The sequence below is a fragment of the Streptopelia decaocto genome (genome assembly GCF_964273445.1).
Source record: "Streptopelia decaocto genome assembly, chromosome: Z".
NCBI lineage: Eukaryota > Metazoa > Chordata > Aves > Columbiformes > Columbidae > Streptopelia > Streptopelia decaocto.
In genome coordinates this window covers 33,803,893-33,826,565 of record NC_138657.1, presented here as the reverse complement: position 1 = coordinate 33,826,565, position 22,673 = coordinate 33,803,893, and the positions used below count along the sequence as shown (strand labels likewise).

Genomic DNA, 22,673 nt, shown 5'->3' with positions numbered 1-22,673 from the left:
ACTTCTAGGAACATTAGAGCAATGCAAATTAATACTTCTAGGAAAACACAGTAATAGGGAGACATTCAGTAATTTGCAGTTTTTAGAAAGATCCATACCATGTTTGGAAGAGCCAACTTTGATAACCACAGTTAAGAATTCATAAGAATTTGTGAAACTAGTTAAAAATTTGTTTACAGGAACTTAGCAGTTTTTCCACATTTCATCTCTTTAATCTCTACCAGAAATCTATACTGAATGATACCAGGGCAACAACAGTCAAATTTTCAAATGCACTTGACAATGCAATAGGAAACAATTAGCTTTTTTAAAGAACACAGCATAAGGATTGTTTTTTCCACTAAACTCAAAAATATTTTACTACAGATTAACATACATTAGCCCAGAAGGATCACTGATTGCAAAACCAAACTCTGAATTCAAAGCATTCCTGTGACCGTATCAGGTTCACAGGCATTCCATAAGCTTACAAGAGATCAAATTTTTTCCTCCATGGGAGATATTAGTAGTGAATCAACTGCAGTCTAGTATTATATTTTTCTACTGAAAAAGCCACCACCAACAACCCTCCCCAAATCCCATAAACCAAGCAACCCCACTGCCTCAAAACCACAAACTTTGAAAAACCTCCAGATTTAGGAACTAACAGATGCTTTGTAGTAAGCCATTGACCTGTCATTCAAGAAACTGTAAATATTTCTTAACACCTGTATGTATTATACAGTTTCCCCCTGGCCCATGATGAAAACAAAGTACTATACAGATATTTTAATTTCACTGGTTAAGTAGTTATTTTCATAACAATAACTAGAACATGACAAAAGTTGAGTTTTTCTACCAGTGAAATTTTGTTTTTTTTTATGGTATGTCTCCAGTCATTACCGTGCCATGAATCTGAAGTCATACCCCCAAAAAGGAAAATCACTTCCTAATCCTTTTAAAGACACAATTCATTTGCTAGTACTTAATGAAGTGTTTCACTGTGCTCTCTGAACCTAAGGACACAAGTCTATTGAAGTTAAAACCTGATTCAGCAGTTCAAAGTAATTTTATAGAAACTAAAGCAGTTACTGCCACTAATTCAAACCCTGACTGAAGATACTCACTGAAAGCAAATGAAAATTGTTTTCCTAAAACTAGTATTCTGAACTCAATTGACATTTCAGTTTCACACCGACAGTTCTGGAGATACTAATGAGGCACACAACCTGATTTTATGAAAATAAACAGATGCTCCAAGAACATCTTGACTTCTAAAGTATATGTAACTAAACCTCTCTTACTTGATTACAAATAAACAAAAGCCCATAAAACTTAGGATTCTTAAATATGATGAATGTCAAAAAAACATGTCTAATGCCATCATGGAACTATCTTAAACTCTTAATATGGAAAATCATCAAGAAAAAAGCTAACTCACAAAATGCAAAAACTTCTGTTACAAAATTTTGTTAGAAGTCTTGAAGAATGTCATGTTCCACATAAAAGTAGAAAAGAAGTTTTTAGCATGCTTAATGTACTCAGTAACAATGAGCTTTACTGTTAAGGAAGAGCAGAAACTCCTTGTTTGCGTGCATGTAAGATGACATACAAACCAACCAACTCTTCAGGGTAATTCTGTTGACAGCAGCAGATACGGTAAAAACACCACAAGTAGCTTTTTTGGATCCAAACTGACACATCCAAAACAACTTATCCTAGTCTTGAAAGACTACCACTAACTTTCAGAACAGAAGCACCACTGCCTACCAGTTAGGCACCAATGCCTCCAACACATGGCAGCACAGGTCCCAGCAGTGCAGTTGCAGGTTTCACTTAAAAGACAGGCGTTCTGACTTGTCATCAGCTAATTTTTTTCCCAAACCTTCCTAGATCACAGCACACTTACAAAAACAAAAACAACAACAAACCCTAACCAAACCAAACTTGAAACTGGATGATTACTTTGTCTGACAGTGTTCTAATTATTGTGGAGTGTTTCACAGAAGGTCAAGTGTTAGACTAAAAATGCAAGCCATACAAATTGCCAATAATATCAGGTTCAACAATAATAATATGATCATACTATCAGAGTAGGGAGGAAGACAAAGCAGTGTTAAAAAGTTTTCTGCAGTAAAAAGGCAAAAGGAGGAAAAAACAGCATGCATACAGACTAGCTTTCTCTGTGAATGAGCTTAACCTCCTCCATAAACTTGGTTGTTTAGAAACATTAAAATGCTTTCAGACGAGCTTTTAAATCCATGGAAATAAACACAACCACCTCAAACAATTCTGTAGCTTAACTTTCAGTTAACTATAATTCTTGTTTTTCCACCAAATCATACGGATTTCACTGCAACACACAGCACAATTCTGTTTGCTGCACTCTATTTAAAGCTTCACCACTCTACTATCCATGGAAGAGGGATGTTAGTAGTGCAAAAACACAGTAGTGATAATTAAAGCTAATGGCACCAAAACCACAAAGTTAAGTGCTTCACTCCTAAACAGCATGTCTAAATTTTACCATCATGGACAGAGAGAAATCAGAACATTTGCTGATGCATTGTTTCTGGGGTAAAAGCTTGGAAGGAGAGGAAAGGTAATAGTATATGTTGCTCTTAAAGAGCAGACCACAATTTCAGATTATACACCTCCTGATGTTAACAACAACAGGCTCGTGCCTTCTCAGGAGTCCTTTTTGTGCTGCCAGAGCTACCCATCAGACAGCCTTCTGGCACCACCTGCCGGACTCCAACATTTCCATTTCAATACCCAAAACATTTCTGTTGCACGAAACTCCTCCACTCTAAGTTTTCACTGGTAGTTGTCCAGCGGAGGACCAGCCTGTCACAAGCTGCAAGACTGTTTTGTGGAAGGAATCACTTAGAAATGAAATGCGTCAGCTGAAGAGACTACTTTGCAAGTGTTATTCTGACTTCTGTAACACAGCACATAACTGCTGGTACATGTATGAGCTGAAGTAGTACCATGGTTTCAGTACTAAGCTGGATGAAATGTGTGTCTCTAAGTCTTACCATACAAATAGAAAGGATCACCTCATGCAAGTCCTCTGAACCTCCCACCCCAAAGGCAAAGTCTCAATGTTAAAATACCTCTCACAAAACAGGGGGAATAAAAATATATGCCTGCTTTTAGTTTGTGTTACTTTTTTTTTCTTCCCTAAGAAAACGCTTTTCTGTGGTGTAAGAACTCAGCCGTTCAAGTTCCAAATTGGTGCTGAAGTATCCTACAGGTTTATCCAGCATATTGGTTATGGAGAACTTATCTCTAGGATTTTGTGTGGGTAGTAACATCTGATGTCTGAGCTGAAAGACACTAAATCAGGTAGTACCATCCCTTCCCTATGACAACCTCTGCAGTTTTTCCACTACCTACAGATGTGTTATTTGTCTGCAATCCTACAGAAACAATCAGCACTGGCATAAAACTGTGTGTGCATATATATATATGCGCGCAAACACACACAAATACACATCTATTCCGTTGGGTGAGGCTTCAAGCAACCTGATGTAGTGAAAGATGTCCCTGCCTGTGATGGGGTGGGGGGTTGGAGTAGATGATCTTTAAAGGTCCCTTTCAACAAAACCACTCTGATTCTACTATATAAAACCAAACAAAAATCACAAGTAAAATTAAGTTACCTTCACACTATAATGCTATAGTGATACAATTGCAGACTATTCAGCAGAAGATTAAAAGAATCTGAAATTTGTACAAACCATCTCTTCTTAATAGTGTCTATTCAAGTGTCTTTCATTGAAAATGAGACAACAAATACTCTAAAGTTTCTGCTAAAGAGGACACAGTGTATGTGTACACAATGAATTCCAGGGATCAGTCTATGATACTTTATGATTATTCTGGAACCAGATAAAAATATTTTAACCTTTCAGGACACTCCTTTATTTTAACTGTGTTAACAACATATAATGCAAGAGACAGCACACTGCAGCTTTCATTTATAATTATTAAAACGTTTTAGCATAAACAAATAGAAAGACTATTTACCATTAAAATAGAGAAAAAAAAAAGGGTTGCTGATAAGAACTTCATATCATAACATAATGCCAGGGAGGCTAACATAACTTATGAATCCTAAAAAAACCTGAGAACACTATAGTAAAAGAACAACTATCAACAGTAATATTACTTTGAAGAATTATCTCAATGGTTCAGAATTAGGTAGCTTTACAATGTAGACTAATCTTTCAGACGTATTATCTCAGGCAACAGTTTGAACATGTTTTATCTAAACCATCTTTGAGCACATGCTCTACCATAGCTCTGCTAAATTTAGAAACAGTATTTCAGATGAAATATGTGGAGGGTTAATTAACTTTGTTAACTTGAAGCATTAGTATAGTTTTACAAGAAAACATGCAAATGGTATCTCTCAAAGACTCCATTCAAAATTCTTACACACAAAAAAAGAAGAAACAACAGCAAGAGAGAAACCCTGAAAGTATAACTTCCAACATTTTCTATCCATGCTCGTTTTTTTCTCTCTTGAATTGGCAAAATGTAGCTGTTACTGAGACAACAATACAGTTTGTTCTTTATTTCCACTGTATTCTCCTCATCACATCCATCATTAAGGCAGTCTATCTCAATTTGGTTTAGCACTTAAGAACGCCTTATTTTGCAAATAAACTCTGGTAGTGTGAAATTCAGCCACTTTCTAAAGGCAGCAGTAAGAATTTAATTAGTCACTATTGTAAAACAGTATTTTAAACAAACTTTTCTTCATTTTTTTTAATCTCAGGGACTTAATGACCACCCTTCCTGCATCAGAACAACAGCTTGCCTGACTAATTTTCAGAACTCCCACTCTGCAGTTCTAAATTGTAGCAAATGCAATAGCAAAGACAGCAGGAGAGCACAGGATTCTCAGTCCCCATGTCAGGATGCACCTATTTCTGATTTTAAAAAAACTTTACAGGTTAAATGCTAAAAATGTTACTTCCTCCAAAACTTCATAATTTTTAGTCTTGTCTGCACTACCCTTAAGCTTACATAAACAGTTACTGTGGAAGATGCAAGGTATACAACTGTGTTCTTGTCTGCATTACAGCACCTGTCTATCAACAGCCTGGAACACGAATACACACACACACACACACACGCACGCACTTTCTACAGAAAAACACCAAACAAACAAAAAACCCAACAAAACCAAACCAACAACATACACACAAACAAACAAAAAACCACAAAAAAACAAACCCCACACAAACAAAAAAAACAAAAGCAAAACAAAACCCAGAGGAATCACATTTGACACTACCATCCTGGACAGCTTTCATATTTTGTTGTACCTTTCATGTGGATAATAGTATTTTCAGTGCATTTGAACAAAAGACTTAATAAGTGTGAACTAATACATATCACAGTAGAAATGTTATTTACCTTCTGGGTTATGAAGCCTCAGGTTGTGGTAGTCTAGTTTTTCTATATATGCTTCAGTGGGGCAGGAAAAAACCCACTTAAATTGTCCAAAGACTCTTAGAAAATGAAAGCCGAAGTTGAAACCTGATCCTTCAGAGACCTGGAAGCATCTTCTACAGTCTCTTATAAAACTTCAGTAGGAATCTCAACATAACCTGTAAGAAGACCCATTATTAACTCATACAATCATAGAAATGTCCTGAGTTGGGAGGGACCCACAAAGATCCTTGAGTCCATCTCCTGCCACTGCATAGGACAACCCCACAGTTCACACCATGTGTCTGAGGGTGTTGTCCAGTCTCTTCCTGAATACTATCAGGCTTGGGGCCGTGACACCTCCCGGGGAGCCTGTTCCAGTGCTTCACCACCTGCTGGGTGAAGAACCTTTTCCTAATGTCCAACCTAAACCTCCCCTGGCACATCTTCCTGCCATTGCCTAGGGTTCTGTCATTGGTCACCAGAGAGAAGAGATCAGCACCTGCCCCTCCTCCTCCTCTTGTGAGGAAGGTGTAGCCACCATGAGGTTTCCTCTCAGTCTCCTCTTCTCCAGGCTGAACAAACCAAGTGACTTCAGCCACTCCTCATATGGCTTTCCCTCTAAACCCTTCACCAGCTTTGTAACCCTCTTCTGGACACTCTCCAGTAGCTTTGGTTTTTTTTTTATCCTGTGTTGCCCAGAACTGCACATAGTGCTCCAGGGGAGGCCACACCAGTGCAGAGCAGAGCGGCACAATCACCTTGCTCACCCGGTCGGCAATGCTGTGCTTGATGCACCCAGGACACGGGTGGCCCTCTTGGCTGCCAGGGCACACTGTTGGCTTATGTTCAACTTGCCCTTTACCAGAACCCCCAGATCCCTCTCCATGGAGTTGCTCTCCAGCATCTCATCCCCCAGTATGTATGTCCAGCCAGAGTTGCCATGTCCCAGGTGCAAAATCTGGCACTTGCCCTTGTTAAACCTCATGCAGTCTCCTATACATGTCCAAGTAGTTCAAGAAGTCACTGTGTAGAAAGCTTCAATGGTAATGAAACCCTACTCTAGAAGTCTACTGAGCTGGGACCAATGCATAGTAAGTCTTCCCAAACAGAGTTTTCTTCTCTAGTATGAAATTAAGATCATACAATAAAGGATTAAGGATAGAATTGATCTGAAGTTTAAAAATGCTTTAACTGTTAATGAGTTAAATAAGCCACATCTATGTTCTTGTTGACTTCACAAGCAGTCAGAGGACTACTTTTAGAAAGCACCATAACTAGATGTTGAGATGGAAGTCCTACACAGAATTAGCAGTTACACTACACAGGATGGCACCCAGCAGTTATGAAATTGAACATCTTTGCCACTTAACATAGGAAAATCCATAAATCTTTTCAGAGGCTGGATATTATGCCTGTGTTATCAACACTTCATGCAGCAGTAAAATATAATTGCCAAATAATTAAGAGTGACAATTTTAACACCAATCAAAATTGTTTTGTAATTAATTGTTGTCAGAGGATGTATGGAAGCAACTACAAAAGCTAAGGTGGTCTTAGAATTAAATCTTGCAAGACGGGTCAAGGACAAGAGAAAGAGCTTCTTCAAATACATGGCAGATAAAACTAACACTAGAGGCAATGAAGGCCCACTGATGAACAAGGTGGGTGCCCTGGTGACAGAAGATACAGAGAAGGCAGAGTTACTGAATGCCTTCTTTGTCTACACTGCTGGAGGCTGTCTGAGGAGCCCCACACCCCTGAGGCCCCAGAGGAACTCAGGAAAATGGAGGAGTTTGCCTCAGTTGATGAGAACTGGGTTAGGGAACAGTTAAGCAATCTGGACATACATAAATCCATGGGCTGCACCCGCAGGTGCTGAGGAAGCTGGCTGAAGTCATTACTAGGCCACTCTCCATCATCTTTGGTAAGTCTTGGGAAACGACAGAGGTGTGTGAGGACTGGAGAAAAGCACATGTCTCTCCAGTCTTCAAAAAGGGCAAGAAGGAAGACCTGGGTAACTATAAACCAGTCAGCCTCACCTCCATCCCTGGGAAACTGATGGAACTACTTATCTTTCGTATCATCTCAAGGCATATCAAGGATAAGAGGATTATTAAGGGCAGTCAACATGGCTTCACCAAAGGGAAGTCATGCTTAATCAACCTCATAGACTTTTATAAGGACATAACGAGGTGGGTAGATGATGGCAAAGCAGTGGATGTGGTCTATCTTAATTTCAGTAAAGCATCTGACACAATCTCCCACAGCATCCTTGCTGCTAAACTGAGGAAGTGCAGTCTGGACAATCGGATAGTGAGGTGGACTGTGAACTGGCAGAAAGGAAGATGCCAGAGAGTTGTGGTCAATGTGGCAGAGTCCGGTTGGAGGCCTGTATCTAGTGGAGTGACTCAACGGTCGGTACTTGGACAAGTACTATTCAATACATTCATCAGTAACTTGGATGAGGGAATAGAGTGCACTGTCACCAAGTGTGCTGATGACACCAAGCTGGGAGGAGTGGCTGACACACCAGAAGGCTGTGCTGCCATCCAGCGAGACCTGGACAGGCTGGAGAATTGGGCAAGGGAAAATTTAATGAAATATAACAAGGGAAAGCGTAGAGTCTTGTATCTGGGCAGGAACAAGCCCAGGTTGCAGCATAAGTTGGGGAACGACCTGTTGGAGAGCAGTGTAGGGGAAAGGGACAGCACGATGACCATGAGCCAGCACTGTGCCCTTGTGGCCAGGAAGGCCAATGGCATCGTGGGGTGTATTGGAAGGGTAGGTCAAGAGAGGTTCACCTTCCCCTCTACTCTGCCCTGGTAGAGACAACATCTGCAATATTGTGTTCAGTTCTGGGTCCCTCAGTTCAAGAAGGACAGGGAACTGCTGGAGAGAGCCCAGAGCAACAAATATGATTAAGGGAGTGGAGCATGTCTCTTATGAGGAAAGGCTGAGGGAGCTGGGTCTCTTTAGCTTGGAGACTGAGGGGTGACCTCATTAATATTTATAAATATGTAAAGGGTGAGTGTCATGAGGATAAAGCCAGGCTCTTCTCAGTGAGACCCAATGACAAGACAAAGGGCAATGGGTATAAACTGGAACACAGGACGTTCTGTTTAAATTTGAGAAGAAACTTCTTCTCAGTGAGGGTGACAGAGCACTGGAACACGCTGCCCAGTGAGGTTGTGGAGTCTCCTACTCTGGAGACATTCAAAACCCACCTGGACACCTTCCTGTGTAACCTCATTTGGGTGTTCCTGCTCTGGCGGGGAGATTGGACTAGATGATCTTTTGAGGTCCTTCCAATCCCTAATATTCTGTGACTCTGCGTAATTCTGTACGTTTCGTAACTAAACTTCATCACTTGTGTCACACTGGAATCACTTTATACATTCAAAATTGCCAAAAACTATGACTTCCAATTCTTTTAAGAGACTAAGAGCTGTTAAGCGAAAGGGAAAGTGGCAGCACGAATCCAAATACATATTTTTCATCAGTAAAATCTGATCGAGAAGCTTGCTTCACAACATGTTGAAACTATAATACAGTTTTCCTTTGATCTTATTTCACCAGGTTCTGGGCTATTAAGATCACTGTAAAACACAGCCCGTGATCAAACTACAGAACTGCAATATGACCTGTTGTAAGCCAAGCTGTTGAAGCTCCAAGATAAAAATGTAATTTTTTTTTAGATTTCATATTTGAGTAATTAAAAAAATCTGCAAACTAAACACAAAGTAAAAAAGCAGCATACAATACAGTACATCCTTAAAAATATCTAGAACATTTGAACCTTATCTAAAAATTACATTTAAGAGAACTACAATTCAGAAATCAAACCCTGGAAATAAAAATGTTAATTTTTTATTTTTTTTTTTTGCATGTAGATACTGCTTGGTAAGTTTAAAAAAAAAGGTCCTAAATTATTTTAACCTTTTTTTAAAAAATACTTTTATTCTACATAACTCTAGGAAATTTTGCTCTTACTTTAAAGCATGTAAGCCATTATTAACATTTTTTTCTAGTAGGACCCTTGCAACTTGCCACAACACATCGCTATTTGATAAGAGTTACGCAAATATTCAACTCATGCACCCATTACATTTGCTTCACTCTAACCACATACGACTTTCTTTATAAAAATACAATTAATTCTTTCCATGTTCTTAAGACCTCTACTCTTCTCATATTTCTCAGCATTTTAAGTACATGAATAATAACTGGTTTAGAGTTGAGCCTTAGGGAGTACACAACAGAAGTGACTATCGATGATGTCTGTGTTCAAGCGCCTCTATTGAGGGTATCAGGTTAAGAAGTCTGCACCAGGGTCAGCACCTCTGGCTCTGCCCATATTCACTGCACATCAGTTACCCCTCCAGATGGGCTAGTTGACTTTACCTGTGAAAACCACCCGTCATCATAGTTTCTAAAGCTATATGCCACCCGAGAATATCGAATTCAAGCCAACCAAGAAGTCTTTCACTTCCTTCTAAACTGCATTATCCTCTTCCTGACTTCAGCTTCCACTCTTCCTCACATTTACATAAGTAATTTTAAATTTTACCCTGCCTTTAGAAAAAATTTTACAGTCATCTGACAAGGACCACTTCAATCAGCTGCCCAACTTTTTATACGTAGCTCCTCATACCAATACTCTCTTGGGATCACTGCAGCATTTTTTCTGTCCTAGCCTGTTTGCAAGACAAGCTGCAGTACATGCTTCTCTGTGGTTTCTGTTTTTTCATTGAGGGCTACTTGTCACAAATAACTTTTAGCCAACACCTCTGAAAAATTCTGCATTTCAGTCAATAACAAAACCATTACAAAAAACACAGAGGAGAACACAATAAAAACAGAAGTCTTACTGGTTGCCTTCAGCAGGGCAACAAATTGCACACTACCAAATTATGGCTGCAATTCTATCCAGCCCACACGATGCTGGGCAGTAAGAAAACATACTCAGGGACTTAGGGAGCTCTGCTGCCAAACGCCATTGGGCCTCTGCTAAGTATGCATGACCAGGAATTGCTCAGTGCTTATTTCTTCAGAGTTGAAGTTTTTCATTAGCAGTTCACTGGTTTCTTTTAGTAAAAACACACTATGTCCTTACTCCTTAGTTTCACCTCTCTGATCTAAAGGTTAAAGGTTACAGTTTCTTTCTGCGGAAAAAAAACCAACTATTTTTCCTAGGTACATTATCATGAAGACAATTAAGGAATTTTGACTGAAGCTTTAATAGAAGTTCACTTTAAAGAGCTTAAATCACACATCCAGAATAAGAGATGCAAGTGTTAACTGCCAGTCTTGGGCAGCTAAAAGCAATTGCAAACAAGGCTTCCCAAACTGGAACATTAAGTAGATTTCAGCACAAACAGAACCATGGGCAGACTCACAGCACCACAGTTCCCCCATACCACAGGATGAGGGGACATGCCTTCTTCAGAAGCATTTCCCAACCACACTATCATTCCACAGTCCCAAATGCAAAAAATTAACCCCTTTTTAATCTCTTAGGGAACAGATTCCCCAACAAATCCCTAATCTTACACCAATGTATTTTAATGGATATTTGACAAGTCATAAATAATTTTCAGTTAAGTATTCAATAGCTCTAAACAGCCAACAGTAAAACACAGGGCACATAAAAGCAAAAAGACTGCAGTTTCTCATTTAGTTTAAAAGAGAAAACATTTTTAGAATATTATTTAAAATATTAGTTAAACTATCCAAACTACTGCCTTTGTACTTCAAATGAGAGCAATATTTTCCATTACGACATATAAAACTCAACAGCTCATACACTTCATCTTATATTACTAGCCACAACTTTAAGAACAAAAGAGGTGGCACAGGATTTGGAGGTGTTCTTCAAATTTCCTCCCAGTTCAAAATAAGTTAATTTTATCAAATTCTGCAAATCAACCTAAATTAGTTAATAACAATAAGAAGCAAAGTCCTGCCTGTCAAGCACCTTACTAGCTCTAACTTCACCAGCCTTTCTCCCTTGATTAGTGAATATGCAACGCAAAATAGTTAATTTTCCTCACTGTTCAGCAGCAAACACTTAGGAAGACAGCTAATGAAAATAAGCACTGGATTTCAAGCATGTGTATCCGTGCATACACAACTATGTACAGCAAGGGAAAAAACTACACCAGTTAATTCATGTGACATCTTCACCTTATGAATTTAAAAGGTGGAACAGCTCTAAACCCAGAAAGAACATTGCCAGTGTGGTGGCTGCAGTTGCCCCATGGCCATCTGGCTACCAGGGCCAGTCAGGCATGTTGGGGAGAAGAACTCCCATTGTGCAAGTGCAGCAAGTGAGAACCCTGAGGCACCCCACTCTGTGCTCCTGGAGCTCCTGCCACGTGGGGAGAGACCCCCATTACACCCATCACTCCGGACAGCCCCACGTACCTGCAGCTCCCTTCATACCTATACAGTCTGAAAGCTTATGACATAGACATGGTGGAAAGCCCCAGAGTATTACCTCATATTAAGTGTGTTTGGAGTGGAAAAATACCTACCAAAGTCAATGATCTCACAACCCTGTGTGAGGCCTGTTCAGCTCTGCGGGGGGCAGTGGCTGCTGTTCCACATCCCCTGAGGTGCTACTGCCTCAGTCACCTCAGGACCAGCTGACACCACAAAGCCCTGGGCAAAGATGGGTTTCTTGAGACTCAATGGTCACACCTTGAAAATGCTGACACATTATAAGCGAGTACTTCACTAATCTCAAAAAGGAAATTTTGGGCATCACTTATACCTCCACATATGTTCAAGTATCAATGGATTAATGCACCCATCTGTCTGTGTGTTACAGATCTGCATGTATGTGCTTTAACCCACGTATCTGTGTGCATGTGACCTGATTTAACTCTAAGTTTAGTGTGACCCTTGTCATTCATGAATCTGTAATCAAATAGCTGTTTTGGTTATAGCAAATCCCACTGAACTGTTTTAAATCACTACTAAACAGTTGTCAACATTAAGTTTTGTTACAAATCATCTATTAAACTTGTGATGTACCTCAATAAATTTCAAACTGCTGTTAAATCAAACCTGTGTAAACCATCCACCCACAACATACAGCTGAACACAAAACATTACTATAACATATGACAGATAAGCACTTTGCATACATTAAGTAAGTGACAGTCTTGAGGTATATAGCAACATTTCTAGAGAAACAGCAAAAAATTTCCTATTTTATTGTTAAAGTTACTGCAAAATAACTAAGGCTATCAGTTGTAGACCTACAGGGAATCCATTCCTGTTCTATTACACAGGTGACACAGTTTCCCTTTTAAAGGAGACAATCACATAATACTGTGCTACTATTCATAGCTTTGGTGATATGCAAGTATATGACTGCTAACTACACAGGAGCTTCTTCCTTGTTTTCTGCAGCTAAACAAGTTTTCAGAGCAGGAACACTAGTCATTTATAGTTTTTTTTATTTCAATAGTATCTTTGATCACAATTATGACATGACTTTATCTACCCTACATAGCATGCAACCTGTGACAACAAAAAACTACTGGCATTAGAAATGCTTCAGGAATTGTCAATATCCTTTTAGAGGTCAAATATTCTAGCTGTGAACAATGCACTGACCACTTGGATTAATTTTTCAGCAACTCAGCATCTCCCTCTCATGCTATTTTAGGATCTAAGTACTGCAAAATCCATCTTGAGCTTCTCCACAAATCCAACTCTTTCTAGAGGGCCATCAGAAGCTCTTGTGGAAGGAGGGCTTTTAATTCTGAGTAGGAAATGAGTAACTCCGAAACTGAGGGAGATAAAGATGTTTATGTCAAGAGCCTGAGACATGCTCCATCAGTGTACAGAATTTTATGTTTCTGCTAAATTAAAATCAGTAACAAGGAAGTAGCTCAGGCAGTCACTTTAAGATAACCATCAGCCTCTGAACAGTTCAGAAATTTTTATCAGTCTAGTGGGTTGCTGGTTTGAAAAGGTGCAGATCTACAACTCTGACAGGGATACTTTTGGTGTCTTAGCTTTCTTGCACATGCCAAGAAAACCACTTATTGACCTTTAAAATCTTCATTAGGCATTCACCTGGACAAATTTACAGAATATGATAAAAACCTGGGGAGAATATTCATTTCACAAATGTTATAATGGGTCTCCAGGGAAACAGAATAACACATTAGGTGGGCATGTTCCATACATCGGAAGCACAAGTATTGCTCACGGTAGCTAGTTCCACTAGCAATGTATTGTATTTTTTTAAACGAAAAATTACTGTAATTCAGCCTTAGGCATGTGAGTTTCACCTCCTTACAAAATAGTAATACATGAGACCGTGTCTTGATAGTCCTCTAAGACAAAAGCTAACTTTCCTAGGTTTAAATGTCAATGAAAGCTTCCCCAGATCACCTGTTTTAGCACCTAGCTTACACAATTATATACTTTAAAACCCTCCATTTACATTACATTTAGCATCTGCCCACCTGTGAAGCTGGCTACAATAAAATTCCTATGTTGAGGTTTCCTACTAATCCAGTGTAATACTTAAAACAGGAAAAGGCAAGAGTGTGATTTAATGAGACCTTGTTAATCTAAAAAGTATTACAAAATAATGTTTCTCTGTATTGGTAGAGTTGGAGACTGAACTGATGTCTCTGCTCTATGAGTCAGATTTGGTTGAAAAGAAGCCCCTCTGTTTTCTCTTCCCTTAATTCCCAAGACACTGGCAAATACACTGGAACTTCCCTGTTAAGTTGGTGAATTTTGTTTCTTCTATTACGAGCCTTAACACTTAATTCTATTATATGTAGGTAGTCCAGTCATCTACAAGAATGATAATCCTGGCCTTAAAAGCAAGATGAATTTATCACACCATACAATTCTCTTCATATGACTTAAGTAAAGCATCATTCTGGTTTTTTTGGAGAATATTGGAAGAACAACAGTTTCCCCTCAATGGCAGAAAACATGATCCATACAGCACCACACCATTAAATATGTTATGCAAAAACCCCCTAGTTCAATTTCAGTATTCTTCTGTCCTTCTGCTGTGGAACCATCATGTGGAACCATGTTAGCCAAACACCTTTAAAGACAACAGTAAAGTTTATCTTATTTAATAATATTAAGATATGATTTCACTTCTTTTCACCCCATTGCTACAATTCTTCCTGTGACTCCACACAATATACCAGGACTCTGAAGCACAATGACTGTTTCAAGCATCTACACAATTCTTACAGGGAACGCTAAACTACTTACTGACTAAACCTTGTATGTTCCAACTTGTCGACTGATCATCTAATAAACACAAAGCCCTTCAGGCTTCAAGAAATCTTACAATATAATGCTTTTATAAAAAATTTGAAGAACTGATCTAGTATTAAATTTAAAGCCAGAAGAACCTTCCCTGCATCTCTTTAACCAAAGGTAAATTTTAACTTGCTCCTAATTGTTCAGTCTACTGCAAAGTACCTTGCAGTTAACCACGTGGCAAAAAATGCACACACATAAGGATAACAAGTTGTCACAAGTCAGTGTAATTGCTTTAAGTTGTACACTTTCACATCACAGTAAATATGAGGCAGCTTAGCTTCTCCTTATTGATATCCTCCTCTTTCCCTGAGTAAAAAAAAAACAAGCAAAGACACACAAATATATGCACAAAAATAAACACTGTCCATGATACAACAGCAGCATCTTATACAAGTCACATACTTGCTACCATTTTATGATAAATGCAAGTGAACTTTTAAATGTTGTAATGCAAGTATTTTGTCCTTATGGTTTTACAGATGGAGTTGACCCAAATAGTTTATTACAATGGTAAGCAAGTTTGCTCAGTTTGGTTTGGTACAAGTTAGAAAGACATGCCTCTAGAAACTAGACAGGGGGATGTCTATTTGAAGAAGACATTTCTCTGTTCTCTGCTTATGTCTCTTCATAGGGGCTACTTGGGCCATCAGCCTTTGTTTGAAGACAAGGTTTAATTGCTGTTTTATTAGTCTGAGAAACATTGTTCCAAAGTCAAACAGGTCACCTGAACATTCTGGAAGAGCAAGCCCAGGGATAACATACCTAATGCTGCTGTTAGAAGGTAGTGGAGCACGAAGTTACTGCACTTACCCAAGTCTGTTAGCTTGATTCATCATGGCAAATTAAACTCTTGGGTTCACAACTCTTTAGGAGGCTGGCTAATCTTTTAGTGACAACAGCCAGTTCCCAACAATACAGGCTACTAACACTGCTACACACACCTGCCAACATTGAAGGAATGTAAGTTTCACATCACATTTTAAAGAGGTTTGGGGGGGCGGGGTGTGGCACGGGGAGAGTGCAATCTGCCATTTGACAGACCTTTCAGGCTTTTTAGCTCACCAGTTGCATATGGATCATGGACATGTCTTCTGAGACCTTAGAGCCTAGTACACCGAGAAGACACCACTGTAACACTAAATTGACAATAAGGATAATGAAAATATTTTCCTAAGACCAGCTTAAGAATTTATGACAACAGTTGTACAAGAGCAAATATTTTTGTGGACATATTTGAAACATTCTTCTTCTAATGCAGAAGGCTTCTACAACTTTATTCACAAAGGCCCACGGTAAAGAATGTGTTTTGCTTCCTGTATTCAGAGATAACAGTTCATGCTTTAACAATCATTGATTCTTACAGTTTACATCAAATTTCTGAAACTCTTTTGCAACTTATTGATGATATAGTCACTATTTGTCTTCGAGATGAGCAGTGGCAGGCCACTGATTTGGGGGAAATGGCCAGAAAACACCAAAAAAAGTGTGGGGGAAAGTAAGAAAATTATACATCAATTCTTAAGACTCATTCTACAGCAACTATCTACCAGTTTTAAGAGCAGACAAAACACAGAAGCATTTAAAATTCTTAGTCAGACAAGCTATTATTCACAGCAATTATTACAAAGTCAAAACATAACTTATTAATCTCAACTTAAGTAAACAATAAGGATATTGACAAATAAGTAGTAATTCAGCACTTAAAAGAAAAGCAAACAAATAAACATGACGAAGAAGCAGGGCTACAAAACGCTTAGAGGGACCAGGTTAGAAAATGCAGTTACCCATATTAGCTCTGTATACAACCAAATCTATGACAAGCTGTAACATGAGACAGTTCATTCATGGATTTGAGACACATGCATCTAAACTTCTCCCATTATCAACACCACGATAACTATAATCATAACAAGACAGTGTTGAATAAATCAGAGGCATTAACTGTTAGACACAAATGCTGCCTGTCTCCAATAAAAACGTAGTTCTCTTTCTTAAATCAGCTGGGAGTACACGGAGGAATTATACTGAAGTTACTGGCTAAATTAAGGCCTCCTCTAGTGACAAGAAAACGGACAAATAATTCTCCTAGGAATTACTGCAATGAAAGAGTAAACAGTAACATCTTGCAAACAAAAACATACCACCACACTGATACAAAAACCCTAAGACCATACTCAGAGCATAGAAAGATTTCTCCCTATAGATCTGATTTTAAGAAAAGCTTATAGGCATGATCCTGTGGTTTAACCTGAGCTAGCAATCTAACCACAATACCTGCTTGCTTACTCCCTCACCTTCCACCAAAGAGGTGAAAGAATAAAAATGGGAGCAATAAAGAAAAAAACGGATTGAGATAAACACAGTTCGACAAAAATTAGAAAATACTACTAATATATATATATACACATACACACACATATATATATACACATAATGGAAAATAGAATATAAAAAATACTCAGAGCAATTCCCACGAATTCCATCTGTACCGAGCAGCCAGTGCCAGGAAGAAAAAGAGCACCGTGCTCCTGAACAGCTGATACCAGAGAGAGAGAGAACAAGGCAGCAAGGCCCAGAGGCTACTGCAAAAATGGTAGAATGCAAAAGGCCAAACTAAACAAGTTCCCAAATGGAACTCCAACAAAATGGAGCAGAACTAGATGGGTTTCCACCTCCTCAACTGGAAAACCTAACCCTCTTTAAATAGGAAGCATGATGCTAATGGCATGGAATATTCTCATGGATCAGCCTGTATGTCAGTCAAGGTCTATCCCATCCATACTGCCCTTCCTAGCTGCCTCACACGTGTGGGCAGAGCGCTCACAAAAGTCCTTGGTTCCCAGCCAACAACTGAGATAACTTTCAAGTTCTTACATTCTCCCTGTTCCAACTCAAAACTACTTGAAGAAAAACATTAACTCTGTCCCAGGCTGTTACCTTCTTGTTCTCAAACTAAATGCAAACATGAAAAAGTGTTACCTATGAAAAATAATAGTTTCTAACTGCATGAAGAAAATTAACTCACTTTCAGTCAAACCAGCACACAACAGAAAAAGTAAATCACTAGTAATTTTCATCCTATCTTTGCAATGATCAGAGTAAAAATAACCAAAACAACAACAACAAAAACCAGCAAACCACACAAAACACACACATAAAAAGATGACTCAGGAAAAATGATTCCTTGTCTTCAATCTGCATCTTGAAAAAGCTGAGCAACCAGTGACGAACTGCATTTGTCTTACCTATTTTCTTTACTTTCAGCCATTTTAGCTTAGATTAAAGCAGTTCTCATACAAACGCATTCAAATACCTGTTTATACTGGAAACATGAGTCACTTAGTGTAAGCTTTTGTTGTTAAGAATGGCAGGTCTTGCTATGACTACTACCCAAGGATATGATCTTCAGTTTTACAGACCAACTGCAGAATATTCACTGCCTACAATGTTAAGAGAAATCTCAATCTAAACAGATTATCAGCTTTAACTGGTGAAGAGCTGCAAGAGATGTCAAAGTTGTAATATGTAGTAACATCAAGACACTGAAAACAAAATCCAGCATTTTATTATGAACTCTAGCTACAGCTAAATATGCTGGTTTTGATAAATTTGAAGGGTTAATGGAAGAACAGTACTTCAGAACAAAAATTGCTACTTATAGAAGAGTAGTATAGCTGTAAAGAAAATGTATCAGATTTGTAATAGTAATAATTTAAATACTGTAGTCAATACTGGATTCATCAGCAAGGACAACGTTAACTTATTAAACTGCTGATCATACTCTTTCTACAAAAGATAAGAATCATCAGCGTTGTAACATTACATGGTATTCTCTCTGCTTACAGACAGGTTTCTCAGAGTTTTGGTGGAGAACACCACACTTCCTGCATATCGAAAGTCTAGAGCATGCAGAAGGGGTGGGACAACAGGGAGAGAAAAATCAAGCTGTGAAACTAGTGACTTGCCTTAAAAGCGGTAGAGACATAAGAACAAAACAATCCTCATACTGTTGGTGCTTTTCAAAACATGGAAGAAAAATGCACAAAGTATTACTTATGAAACTGGTATGGTATCTGCATACTCATGCAACTAATCAGAAGATCTTGACACATATTTCAGAGGATGAAGAACTGTTTCAAATACTCTGAAAACTTAATTTACTGGACAATGAAAAAAATGTATTTTAAGGAAACACCTGTATGAATTTAGGAAAATTGTTTGCTCAGAAAAATCTGCCTTAAACATTGAATTCCTTTTGCTCTGTAGTAGCAGAAAGGCGACAAAATTATGGCAAGGAGGAAGCTGAGACTTTAAGAATTCTAACCACCTTGAAAACACTTGTTCCTTACCATACCTTGCTTGTCCCACAGCAAACATGCTTTCCTTAGACTTTCATAAGTTCTGATCAAAACCCTGCTTTGAAATTAGTTCACTGTGTATGGATCAGGAATGGAAATGAATAAAGTAAGTAAATTAATCAAGACAGGACTTCAGAGTGAGAACTTGCAGCAGCAACAGGTAGACTTTTCTCTTTTTAGCTTCATAATCTAATTTTCTCTCCAGAAAGCTTTTTAAGTACTGAGGCCTGAACAGTAGGCCTTGAACTAAAGTAGACCTCTAGAAGAACCCCACAACCCAACAATATATCTAGTATACACAGAATTAATTGCATATGCCATGTATTATAGATCTGATTTAGTATGAATATATATATATGGATGCCAATCTATAAAACCTCTGCTGTAACGCTTATTGTGTAATGACAACCAGCAGACCAACCTTTCTTTATTTAGAGGCATGTTGTAAGGCTGTGAAACTAGACGTCTGGCCTTTTTAAGAAATACGTGGTTAAAGCCAAAAGAGAAACTCCCATGTATTGCTCCTTGAGCCCTGGCCAGGCTTTGGGTAGAATCCAACAGCAGGGGGGTGACACCACACATTTCTGCACTTCAAGTTTTGAAATCTGTTTATTGAACCGTATAGAAGCTGGACCCTCTTGCGGCAATTTTGGAGACCTCACCTATGAGCGGACACACCACACAGGACCTCCCAATAGCCAGGACAGGTTCTCCAAACCCTCGCTGCAACCAGGGCTCCCCAGCAACTGTGGATCTGGGTGATGGTAAACTATTCGAGCAATTGGTGAGGTATCTTCTTAGTTAACCCTACATAGTAATTATTAGGTGCATTACCCTGCTTATTGTCTTCACCGCTCAAAAGTAGAGTGTAATAAGCTTATTGTTTTAACTAAATGCATCTTTTTTTCCCCTGTAATGCCTTGAAATAGACAGTAAAGTAAGTGCACCCTTTTGTTGGCATCTGTGTCTTCTCTGCTGACCCCATCAACTAACATAACCGCTTTTTATCTGACCTGAACTAGATTCACCAATGCAAACGTTTGACTTTATTCCCTGAGATTTTACATCAATCTAGGTATTGGTGATAACCACCACCACCCCACCCCCCTGCAACACATTCCTTTTTCCTTTTTGAAATGCACATACTTATTTGCAGAGAGGACTAAATTCTCCCATAGTTCTTTAAAAAACATTGAGTCTACCCAACTGAGGAGCAGAGAAGGGGAGAAAGAGAAATTCAAAAAGGGAAAAAAGGTATCTTCCAGTGAAAACAGGTTCTCAGGAGGTAAGATATCCTTCCCCATTAAAGCAGGTGAGGCTTTCTAGAAGTCTGTCCTACAGATAGCACACACAAGAACAAACAATCATGCCCATGCCTTTTAGACTGTTCTTTGCTTTATATTTAACCTTATGCCACCCCTGCCCAAACACAATCTCCTAGAGTTAGAGGCCTAAGTATGACTGAAAATGATGATGTTTATTCACAGCAATACTTCACCCTTCCGCACTTTTCCTCCTTCAATTAATATTATACATATGGGGAAAACCAAAAAATCCATCTCAAATGAATCCATATAAATTCCATTATTGCAGTATCTAGCCTAAAACTATCTGTAATGCAATGCTTCCTTCACCCCGGCTCCCCACCAAGGTCACAGCAATATATAACCTTCTAAAAATGTACTTTTCATCCATTATTAATACAGCCACATGTTCCTCATGACATGAAATAACATAAATTTATCTCATGTGCTTCCATACAAGCCACAGGCATACACACAGGTGGGAGAAAACCTCCCCCCCACCCAGTTTGAACACTTAGGGAAAACATGTGAACCAGAAGACAGTCTGCTTGCCCTCTCTGCCTTATGGCTGGCACCTAACAATAAAGTATGCTTTTATCGACAAAATAGAGGCGCAGAAGATGGAGAGATGTAATTCACCCAAGGTGCACTCCTGCAGTATAAAGACTACAAAGTACTTTATCCCTATTCACTCCTAGAGAAGCCTTTTCTTCCACCCTTTAGAAGTAGAGATGACCCTGAGGACCACCACTGTGAACACTACCCCTCCCTACCAACATGGTGTCAACGAGTCTCCAACAATCTTGTTTCCAAGTATATCAAACACTTGAATATTCCATAACTCCAAAAGCACTTAAAAGTCAGATTTCTATGAAGTCACATGAAAGGCAAAATTTACTGTTAAGCGCTTTTTTTTTTTAATGTACTCTTTGTCAGAGCATGGATTTTGACCAACCATATCTCACAAAACTGTAGTTCCACCAATGGCAAAACAACCATTAATGAATTTGTATGTCGTCTTTCACCACTAAGAAAAATATCTTCTGAAGGGGATTAATGAACAAAAAAGTCATTGTCCATTTAATAAATCTCTCTGCAACTGCAAAGTTTTCAGAAGGAAGTAATACATTAAAAATATTTGCTCCCATTCTGATTTCACTTTTGGTGTTCAGATCATTATGGAAAACACACACAGTTACAAAACAGGACAGGCAAGCAACTAACTAGAATCATACAGACATAGCCAAATGTCTTCCAAGTATAATTACACAAGTTACACAACCTACAACCTCCAAGCATCCCTTTTATTTATTTTTATCATTCCTAAAAATTGAATAAAGACAGACTAACTTGCAAACACTCACAGTTCAAGTTGAAGATGAGAGGTAAGTTCCAGACATGTAAAGGAACAGACACAACACTTGCTAGTATACAACAGGTACTTACCTTTGCATACTAGCAGCCCAAGCACTGTACTGAATTTTAGCAGACATTATGTTTGTCAGGCATCTGGAGAAGGTTACTAAGAAAACTTAACAGAAATGTCACCAGGGAACTATTCTAGAGCATGCCTTCTCCTGTGCTATTCAGCTCACAAAACTGACATTAAATCCAGAAAGCTGGGTATTTCCATATTTAAAAAACTCAACAGCAAACATAAGATTATACATTTGACTTCAGCTACCTTTGTTCAGCATACTAGGGAAGAACTCTATGCAAGGAACATAAATACTACATTAGGAAAATGAGTTTTGCAACCGAAATATTTTAATAAGTACCAGACCAGAAGTCTGACATCTAATAAATCTTACAGTTCTTACCCACTTAGGGTAGAGATTACAATCTAGCAAAGTTCACTTTTACATTTAAATTGGATTAATACAAGTTCAGAAGAAAAAAAAGGGTTTTTCGAATGAGGGCCAAATTAAAGCCTACACAGGTGAAACCTTACAGACCTCAGCATGATGGCATAGACCAGCTAGAACAACTTACTATGCAAACATAACTGGAAAAAAGTCAAGTCTATTACTTTTTCACTTTATATATGACTAGCCACATCAGGGTAGAGTTGTAAGAAGCAGCATCAGTGGTGGACATTAAATTATAAAGTATAACGTTGCTTGGCAATCTAGTTAGCACAGTAATCTTTAAAACAAAATAGACTTACAAACATTACCTGTATTAATTAATTGTTCTGCTCTAATAGGAATCTAGAAGAGAAAACAAAGCAACACAATGGACAGAGTACAAGAAAAGCCTGTGAGGTACA

At 38.6% G+C, this 22,673-nt stretch overlaps 1 protein-coding gene across 7 annotated transcripts in view; it reads right to left on the bottom strand.

Moving 5' to 3' along the window:
- SPIN1 (spindlin 1) overlaps positions 1–22,673 on the bottom strand; it is a 60,527-nt gene that overhangs the window by 31,630 nt on the left and 6,224 nt on the right. For 3 of the 7 annotated variants that reach the window (XM_082074633.1, XM_082074631.1, XM_082074632.1), the window contains exon 2: positions 5,410–5,603. The exons of the other annotated variants lie outside the window; for them this stretch is intronic. The gene's annotated coding sequence lies outside the window, so the exon portion shown is untranslated. The remainder of the gene's footprint in view (positions 1–5,409; positions 5,604–22,673) is intronic. 7 annotated transcript variants of the gene reach the window in all.